The sequence below is a fragment of the Heptranchias perlo genome, chromosome 20, assembly GCF_035084215.1.
Source record: "Heptranchias perlo isolate sHepPer1 chromosome 20, sHepPer1.hap1, whole genome shotgun sequence".
In the NCBI taxonomy this organism is placed as follows: domain Eukaryota; kingdom Metazoa; phylum Chordata; class Chondrichthyes; order Hexanchiformes; family Hexanchidae; genus Heptranchias; species Heptranchias perlo.
This window is the reverse complement of record NC_090344.1, coordinates 21,568,227-21,579,006: the sequence shown is the minus strand read 5'-3', so window position 1 is coordinate 21,579,006 and position 10,780 is coordinate 21,568,227. Positions and strand designations below refer to the sequence as shown.

General features: G+C 44.2%; 1 non-coding gene across 1 annotated transcript; it reads left to right on the top strand.

The window, feature by feature from the left end:
• Positions 1-4,608: 4,608 nt before the first annotated feature.
• On the top strand, positions 4,609-4,682 carry trnai-aau (transfer RNA isoleucine (anticodon AAU)). The gene has a single exon. It is a non-coding gene; the product is annotated as a tRNA-Ile (tRNA).
• Positions 4,683-10,780: the final 6,098 nt, after the last annotated feature.

Below are 10,780 nucleotides of genomic sequence, written 5' to 3'. Positions count from 1 at the left end.
TGTGAAACGATCTGACAGCTACTGCTACCAAAAGGGTGCAACCAGTGCAGAATTCGGTGCCACCCACAGCCGATCGGACATCCGACAATCCATCCGATCACTTTTTCTATTCCGATGTGCAGCAATGTGAAGTTGTACACTAACTATTTCATATCAACAATATTAGCCTCTCCTTACCACATTCGTTTTCAATGTGCGACTTGTAATGCCAAGTGAGACTTTGCAGAATTAATTGATCTAAAGTTACATTGTTGTCTCCCTCGGCATCCGCAGATTATCCACTCTCCCACAAGTATAACAGTGACTACACTTCAAAAATACTTCGTTGGTTGTAAAGCACTTTGGGACGTCTTGAGGTCGTGAAAAGCGCTTTATAAATACAAGAATTGCTTTCTTTTTATAGTGGAATAAAATTACTGATGTTTACACTGTGAGGACGAAGAGACATTAATGTGTAGACATTAGCTGCGAATTCATCATCTGGGTTAGATTTTTACTTTTCCTACCGTCTCAGTCTTTCTATCTTCACCCTTCTCTGCTGCTGTCGCAGGTTCGATCAGCTATGGCCGTTCAAGGCTGCCTGAGAAGTCCATCAGGGGGAAAGACAGAGAGAGATAGAGAGATAAAAGTATAGAAAAAACCTAACGTCAAGTTAGCAGAATTTAAGATGGAGATTGGGAATCATTGAAGCGTCACTGCACAGATGGAGGCCATTCGGCCCATCGAGCCTGTGCCGGCTCTCTTCAAGTGCAATCCAGATCGTCCCATTCCCCCGATCTTTCCACGGACACCTGCAAATATTTTCCCTTCAAATACTTATCCAATTCCTTTTAGAAACCACAATTAATTCTGCTTCCACCACCCTTTCAGCCGATGCATTCCAGATTATATCTACTCGCTAGTTTAAAAAGTTTTTCCTCATATCGCCTTTGGTTCTTTTGTCAACGACCGTAAATCTGCGTCCTCTGGTTCTCAACCCTTCCGCCAACGGGAGCAGTTTCTCTTTATTCACTTTATCTAAACCCGTCATGATTTTGAACACTTCTATCAAATCTCCACTCAACCTTCTCTGCTCTAAGGGAACAACAACAGCTTCTCCAGTCGACCCACGTAACTGATGACCTCATCCCTGGAACCATTCCAGTTAATGTTTCTGCACCCTCTCTGACGCCTTCACATCCTTTATAAAGTGCGGTGCTCAGTTTTGGACAGTTGTGGAACATTGTGAAGTTCCCTTCACATATCTTGATATTTTGCAAGAGACCACTGGGCTCCCAGTTAAAATGATCTGCCGCGGTGGAGTATCTCTCTGAGGGAAGGAATTGCAGCCCGTTATCTCCAGTTCATATTTATTTGAGCATTGAACAAAACTTTACACAATAGCGCCGATAGCACGATTCCAACTTCTGCCGGAATACCCCATTGGGTTTCAGATCGAACATCTTAACCACTCGACTGCCGCAGCTGCGAGCGCCTTTGATGCACGGCTGTAAATCAGAATGCACAGGGTATTCACAGGAGATTTGTGAGTCTATATGTTCTTTCAGACAGGTTTCCAACTGGACACATGCAGCCGCTACCGTCCGGACGTTGCTGTTTCACTGGTAAAATTCTCACCTGCCACCCGAGGAGACGGGGATTGATTCCCGGCCGATTCAAGAGCATTTTCATTCTGAACCGATGAGATCGCCTGAAAAAGGATACATTCACATTCAGCTTCAATCTGCACACCACGTTGAGACATTTTCCTTTCTCTGTGTGGTTTTGCGTCGACAAACCCTCTGCGTTCTTGCCTCTGAACGCTGGAAAGATGTGGGAAACAAATGAATGAATTTCCACTGAAAATAGTGACACAGGAGTGCTCGTCCGGGAATTTGAACCCCTGACCTCTCATATATCAATAAGTGAAACGCCCAAAGTGAAAACCATAATCCGAGACCAACGAGCCGTCAGTAACACAGCCGTGCAACCAGTCGAAAGTTTCCCTGCTACACACAACCGATCGCCTATCCTTTTAGACCGCTCTGTCCATCCAATCATCGAATCATAGAATGGTTAAAGCACAGATGGAAGTCAATTCGGCCCATCCAGACCGTGCCATCTCTTTGTAAGAGCAATCCAGTTCGTCTAATTCCCCCGCTGTTACCCCGTGGCCCTGCAATTTTTCCCTTCAAATATTTATCCAATTCCTTTTTGAAAGCCACGATTGAATCTGCTTCCACCGTTTGAGACAGCACATCTGGATCATAACAACTCTCTGCGTAATTTTTTTTTACTCATTTCGCGTTTGGTTTCTTTGCCAATCACCTTAAATCTATGTCGTCTGGTTCTCGACCTTTCTGCCAATGGGAACAGCTTCTCTTTATTTACTTTTTCTAAACCCTTCATGATTTTGAACACTTCAATCAAATTTCCTTTCAACCGGCTCTGCTTTGAGAACAATCACAACTTCTGCAGTCTGTCCACATAACTGAAGTCCCTCATCCCTGGAGCCATTCTAGTAAATCTTTTCTGCACCCTCTCCACGGCCTTCACATCCTTCCTAAAACGCGGTGCCCAGAATTGGACACAATACTCTGGTTGTGGCCGAACCAGTGTTTATAAAGGTTCAACATAACTTTCTTGAGTTTGTACTCTATGCCTCTATTTATAAAGCCCAGGACCACGTTCTCAGCCTGTCCTGCCACCTTCAAAGATGTGTGCACATATGCCCCCAGGACTCTCTATTCCCGCACCTCATTTGTATAATTTAGTTTATATTGCCTCTCCTCATTCTTCCTGCCAAAATATATCAGTTCGCACTTCTCTGCATTAAATTTTATCTGCCATGTGTCCGCCCATTCCACCAGCCCGTCTGTGTACTCTTGAAGACTATTATTATCCTCTTCACTGTTTACTACAATTCCTAGTTTTGTGTTATCTATGAATTTTGAAATTGTTCCTGTACGGACAAGTCCAAGTCATTAATATATATCAAAAAGCAGTGGTCCTCGTCCAGACCCATGGAAAACAACACTGTCTACCTTCCTCCAGTCCGGAAAAAATCCGTTCACCACGACTGTCTGTTTCCTGCCATTTATCCAATTTAGTATCCATGCTTTTATTCCATGGGCTTCAATTTTGCTGACAAGCCTATTATGTGGCACTTTACTTCATCGAAAAACTCAATCAAGTTCGTTAAACAAGATTTGCCTTTAACAAATTCGTGTTGGCTTTCCTTTATTAATCTACACTTGTCGAACTGGCTGTTATTTTTATCCCGTATTTATCGTTTCCTGAAGCTTCTCTACCACCGAGGTTTAACTGACTGGCCTGTAGTTGCTGGGTTTATCCTTGCACACGTTTTTAAAAAGGGAGTAACATTTGAGGTTTTCCAGTCGTCTGGCACACCCCCATATCTCCGGACCGTGTGACTGACCCACTTTAAGTACAGCCAGCCTTTCTCGTACCTCTTTATCAATTTTTATCCCATCCAGCATCTCCACGACCTCCGCTTTTACTGACTCTGGCAGCTTCTTCTTCCTTGGTGAAGACAGATGCAAAGTACTCATTTAATACTTCAGCCTTGCCCTCTGCCTCCGTGCATGCATCTGCTTTTCTGGCCCCGAATCTTAATTTGGATTCCGATGTGGTGCAATGTCAAGTTGCACACTAACTATTTCAAGTCAACAATATTGGTCACGTTTCATCAAATTCATTTATGGTGCATTTTCTTACAATGAAAACACGCATTGAAATCGGGGATATTGTATCGTCCCTTGGGGGTCATCGGACCACCAAATTTTGGGTTAAGAGCCGAACGCGCTAAATGATTGTACCAGAGAAAAACATCACATCGCATGATTAACAACATTAATATTACACCGAGCTAAAGCTTGTGGTTGTAGTAACCAATGAACGTTGTTAAATTAATTCATGAAACTAATGAAATTCTGTGAAAGATGAATAATTGTTGTAACCGATAACTTTATGCTGCAGAATCACGGAAATACTAACATGGATAATGAAACTTTAAATAAGTTTTTGTGCTTTGTATGTGATGCATTTTCACAGTTTTCCACTTTCCAGACTGCATTTTAAGGGTCTGGTTTCAAATGTTGATAGTTTACGACACCTGGAATTTGGGACAGCCGTTGTTAAAGTTAACAGGAAGGAACAAGAATTGTCCCTTCTCCAAGCACAAGTTGACGTTTGGGGGTTTATCCGAAGCAAGTTCCTCAAAACTATGTTTTTATGCGGGAACTGAAATCAAGCTTTTTCACGTAAAAGGCGAACATGATAAGCACTACACCACGGAAACCTCAGCACACGATTTTGGCAGGACCTCAGGGTCCTGCCCACTGGTTTAACAGCGGAGCAGTGTTTCAGGGCTGGGCTTTTCACTGTTCAGAACATAATTATCACCAGAATTAAATTTGTCGCATTAAAGTGCTCCTTATCTGTTAATTTCGACTTATACCCTTGCCAGTTTTATGCAGAAACAAGTAACAATGTTTAAGGGATGTGGTGTGTTCAATGTTCCTGCAATAACCGTATGACGCAGTGTGAGAAGTGAAACACAGACCACCCAATGCGTGCCCCAAACCGATTGATGTAAACAATAAAAATGGACTGTTAGCTCAGTTGGTTGGAGCGTGGCGCTAATAACGCCAAGGTCGCGGGTTCGATCCCCGTATGGGCCATTAGTAATTAATGATATTACTTTAGTGACTTTGAAAATCCGGACTTGAGTAACACGGAAATTCACGCAAAAAGTCAGAGGAAGTTGTATTTGAAATAGCATTCATTGCAATGTTTGATATATCTTTGCCCCTGGGACGGAGAAAAAAAATCTTTCTGTTCATTCTTCATTTATCCTCCTTTTCTCACTCACCTTTCCGTGTCTCCATCTCTTTCCGTCTGTCTCTTTTCCCATCTCTCCATTTTTTTCCATTTCCGGAACCATTTTTCCAGGTATGCTTTCTGACAAACATTACAACCTGTGTCACTCAGTGTCCGGATATGTTTACTAACACACATTGCAATCTGTTTCACTCAGTATCCGGGTATGTTTACTGACACACATTACAATCTGTGTCACTCAGTATCCGGGTATGTTTACTGACACACATTACAATCCGTGTCACTCAGCATCCGGGTATGTTTACTGACACACATTACAATCTGTGTCACTCAGTATCCGGGTATGTTTACTGAAAGATATTACAATCCGTGTCACTCAGTGTCCGGGTATGTTTACTGACACACGTTACAATCTGAGTCACTGAGTATCTAACAATGTGAAGCAACGAGTTTTATTCCCGCTGTGATATCTCTCTGTCGGTTTGCTGATGAACGTTTAACTCGGGCCTTGTTCCCTTTGATGATCACAAGCAGTTAGAAACAGACAGAGCGGAGATGAGGAAAAGGCATCAGTTTAGGAATCAAATGCTTCAAATCAGATGTTCGCCGGCGCTGAGAGAGGCAAAAAACAGAGAAAAATGCAGAAAGAAATAAAGCGAAATAAAGATGCTATCAATATTTCTCATCCTTGATGCTTCTCGACTCCTTCCCCAAGCCTCCAGCGCCGGTTAAAATTTCAGTGTAATTTAATGCGAGTTCGATCCAAAGAACGAGAGCCAAGCAACCAAATTTTGCTGAAATTCGGAATTGAACCGAGGGCTTTCAAATTTTCGCATTTTCAAATAAGCCATATCGGCTCAATCCGAAGTTGGACTGTGTGGCGTTGCTTTGGAAAAAGAACATAAACCGGGTGGAATTGCCTCTCCCGATCATTCCTTACTTCGGGGGAATGGGACCCGACCAGATCCCGGAGCTCAGGTTATGTTAATGTTCTGCTGATGATATCTTAATATTATCTTGTGTTTGGGCCACTTTTAACCAGGTTCATGGACACATTCTTCCATCATCCCGTCCCCCACATCGCGCCTCTCTCTCATTCATTCTTTCCTCCATTCAATCCATCAGGGAGTGGGAATCAGAGCTCATCCTCAAACCCCCTACACACAAACCCCCGGTCAATAATTTACACTCTTTATAAACACAAAATGCTAATACACCAGAGGAGACTTCACAGTTATGGACACGGAACGAAATACACCGAAGTGTTGATAAACACAGAAAGTGGACACACCAGAGGAGACCTCACAGAGTTGGACACGGAGTGAAAAACACTTTAGTTTTCCTGAGAAGTTACAGAACACGTAATGTCTGTAAAATTCTCCATTCTTTTCCCGGCACTGATGGGCTCTGAAGCGAGAGATGGGCCCGAAGACACTCTGATCCGCACTGATCCCGAGCTGCAGGTGAATTGAAATAAAGTTCAATCTGTAGCAGTCAGCGGTTGGAGAGAGATCAAGGTCCAGAATCAAGGAGGACATTTTTGATACTGCCCTTGAATCTAATTTATATCAAATACTCCTTGAACTCTCTGCCGGGGGAATTTGGAACTGAGGATCGCTTGTGAAATCAGCCTAAAAATTATCACACAAACCACCCGAAGTGGGGCTCGAAACCACGAGCCTGACAATAGAAAACTCAGCACAGGCCTGGGACTGAGCCTGGGCGTTTCCTGCTCTGTAGGGCTCAGTACCACTTCGGGTGAGATCAGGAAACGCACCCCAGACCGGAAACTGTGCTTTTCCTGCTTTGTGTGGAGCAGGTGAACGGCCTCTGCCCAGTGTGACTGCTTCGATGAGTTTCCAGCTCTGAAGGGTAATTGAATTCCTTCCCACAGTCCCAACATTTCCACGGTATCTCCGTGGTGCGGGTGTCCTTGTGTCTCTCCAGGTTGGATGATCAGTTGAAGCCTCGTCCACACACAGGACACGTGTACGGTTTCTCCCCGCTGTAAATGTTGCGGTGTTTTTTAAGGCTGTGTAACTGGTAAAAGCTCTTTCCACACTCAGTGCACTGGAACACTCTCACTCGGGTATGTGTGTCTCGGTGTTTTTCCAGTCACACTGTTGTTTGAAATCTTCTCCCACAGACAGAAAAGACAAACATTTCTCCTTCCACAATCAAAGGTCGATGATATTCAGGTCCTGATGAATCGAGTGACTCTGTCAGATCTTGACGTGATCTTTGGTTTGAATTTCCCGTCTGCAAATCCTCCCCTTCTAATACCCTGTAAAAGTTTAAAAAAGTCATCACTCTAAATAAAGGATCGAAATTTGGAACAGACAATTCTAGTTTCTATGAAACTTTCTATCCTCTCTTTTCCGCCAAAGCCGTCAATCCCCGTCCCACACACTCTCCCTCCTCCCTGTGCTGAAATCCAAACCCATCCCACCATCTCCAATATTTCTTCCCTCCACTCCCAGTTTTGTCCCTCCATCTCCTCTGATTGGGTTCAGTTCTACACCCATTGTGGGCAGAGTGAGGATAAAACAAATGAGGCAATGATTTTCTCTCCTGGTCACTGAGATCCCGAAGCCCCGCCCACTCTTTGTTCCTGTCACTGGGACCCTGTAGCCCCGCCCACTCTTTGTTCCTGAGCCAAGATGGCCGCGCATGCGCCAAGATTCTACCATGACTTCCACTCGCAAGATGGCGGCCCGTCACACTGCTTTTCGGACGGCTGCTGGTCGGGCTGTCACCGAGGTGCAAACACTGGGCCTGTGAACTCGTATTTGTGGCCTCAAGATGCCATCAGGTGCTTGTGAACCTTCTCCGCCTACCCACAGATCCAATTCCTCTCCCGTCTTCTCCCGGCCTCCGACTCGCCTGTTCCTCCTCAGTCCTTCGCCAAAACTCGCACTGCGCATGCTTAGAGCACGGCCCGGTCCTGCCACTGCACACTGTTCTCCTGTCGTCATTGATAGGGAACATTCTGAGGCGCGGGGGATTGTGGGGAAATGCCCCGCCATTGAAAGCCGGAATTGGTGAACAGAAAATTAATTATTGTCATCCCATCGAGGTTGGTGCCAGGGAGGCAACAAACATAATAAATAAATAAATTATACAGAAACCCGAGTGCTCAGACCTTCCCCATGGTGCGAAGAAAACTGGCCGCTACTTTTCTGTTTGTAAGTCGTAACTCAGGCCCGACCCGCCCAGTCTGGTTTAATTGCTAAATGTTCTCTCACTCGAATTCAGACCTGTCATTCTCAGGGAAACTGACGAGTTCTCATTTTTTCTGTGCCCGACCTGAGAGCTAGTTAATGGCTTTAATAAGCTGGCAACAATTTTTTCAAAAGTGGAAAGAGGAGAAAAATTCCACGATCGATGCCTCAATTCACAAGGGACAACGAACACTGTGACACCAAATCGAGGGCTACTGACACTGGACACCAAATCCGGGAACAACTTACGCTGAGACACCAAATCCAGGGACTACTTACACTTGGACACCAAATCCAGGAAACACTGATACTGAGACACCAAATCCAAGGACACGTACACAGGGATACCAAATATAGAGACCACTTACACAGAGACACCAAATCCAGGGAACACTTGCACTGAGACGCCAAGTCCAGGGACCACTTACATTCGGACACCAAATACAGTGATCAGTTACATAGAGACTCCAAATCCAGCGACCACTTATATGGTGACATCCTTTTTGCACCTTCTCCAGTATCTCTATATCCTTCATATAATATGGAGACCAGAACTGTTCACAGTATTCCAAGTGTCGTCTAATCAATGTTCCATACAAGTTTAACATAGCTTTCCAATTCTATCCCTCTAGAAATGAACCCCAGTGCTTGGTTTGCTTTTTTTATGGCCTTTTTAACCTGCATCACTAATTTTAGTGATTTGTGTATCTGTGTCCCTAGATCCCTCTACTCCTCCACCCCATATAGACTATTATTGTCCAAGCATTATGAGGCCTCCTTGTTCTTGCTACCAAAATGCTCCACTTCATCCTCATCTTTATTCAAATTAATTTGCCAATTACACCCCCATTCTGCAAGTTTATTAATGTCTTCTTGTATATTCTTGTAGTCTTCATCAGTATCAGCTATACCCCGCCCCAAACTGGTGTCATCCGTAAATTTTGAAATTGTGCATCCGATTCCCGAGTCCAAATCGTTTATATAAATTGTGAACAGGGGTCCCAGCACCGATCCTTGTGGAACTCCACTTTCCACCTTTTACCAGTCTGAGTAGCGAAGCTTAACCCCGACTTTCTGCTTTAGTGCAGTGATCAAGAGAAACCTCTTTACACAGGGAGTTGTGAAACTGTGGAAATCACTTCCAAAGTTCTTTAATGACAAGTTCTCCTCATGTTTTTATCCAAGACATCACACAGCCCAGTCATTTACTCCAAATGTTGATGCAATGGTTCAAGCTAAGAGGTGCCAGGTATTGGGAGCAGCAGTAGCAGTAAATAAAATCGAAACGTAAGTAAGTAACAATATGGTTCATCTTCATCTATTTCCAGTTTAATAACTTTTGCTGAATGTGGCCCAGGCCAAGTGCCATGATATCGGATCAGGCTCATCATCCAAAATGAGTTTGACAAGCCTGAGAAAGACAACGTGAAGCGGATTACTCTCATCCACTAACCCAGCAACTTCTTCAAAAAACTGAAGCAAGTTTTTAAGACACGACCTTGTTTTCCGGAAGCCGCGTTGAGTATCTCGAATGGTACCTTTTCTTTCCCCGTGGTCATAAACAGCATCTCTTAGGATCCCTTCAAGCATATTCCCTCTGATCGATGTCACACCGATGGGCCTGTCATTCCCTGGCTCTGATTTGTCCCCTTTAATGAAAATGGGAACGACGTAAGCTATTTTCCAAACTCAGGAGACAATCGCTGACTCTACTGAACTGTTAAAGATACAGAAAAGGGGCTCACAGAGCACCCGTCTAATCTCTTTAAACACCCGTGGGTGAATATCATCTGGACCTGGAGCACAATCTATTTTGAGATTTCGTAATTTATCCAAGATGACATCCCTTTCTATTTTAATATTTATGATGTTATTGTCGACAGCACATCCCACAGCTGGAATCTGAGCATCATCCACAGGAGTGTAGGCTGATGAGAAATAGTCATTTAACAGCTCTGCCATAGCCTGGGAATCTGTCCTGAACTGCCTTTCAGTGGACCTAAACTATCTTTAATGGTCTTCTGACTCCTGACGCAGCTGAAAAGGCGTTTGCTTTTATTCCCACAATTCTGCACCATCTTCTTTTCCAATGGTCTCGTAGCTTCTCTAATGGCTGCTTTTGTCTCCCTCGATTGTGGGTGATATTTGACACTATCCTCCTGTAAACTGAATTCATCCTGATCTGACCTGAGTTAAATGTGAGACAGTTCGGGGAGTCAGGAATCATTCACCCTGAGACCTAAACTAACAGGTAAAACCCCAGACGGTTCCTGCGTAACGTTTCCTCTGGTTCCTCGGCATATATTTGTCAGGATGCCGAAACCCAGCTTTCTTACAGTCCACTCCTGGAGGCCCCATTCCCTGAGCCTACAACCTTCAGCACTGTCAGTGGTGGAGTTCACAAATGAACTGAAACGCTTCGGAATGCGAAAACAATTTTGCGTTTCCAAAATAAAAGGACTGACATTTATTGTGGAAACAGTCTGGTGTCGCTCACTGCAGAAACATCCATGTCAGCTTGAAGCGGCTCTCCGACAATCTTTGGACCTTGTCTGTCAAGAACAATTCTGATTTCCGTGAAGGCAATCTCAGGTTAAATGGTGGAAGATCGGCCGTTCTCAGCTGGCCATCGAAACCGTGCATTTTTTTGCAGACATCACATCTATTTGAAACCAGGAAATACGAGACCATGAATCTGAAGGTAAAAGTTTGCCTAC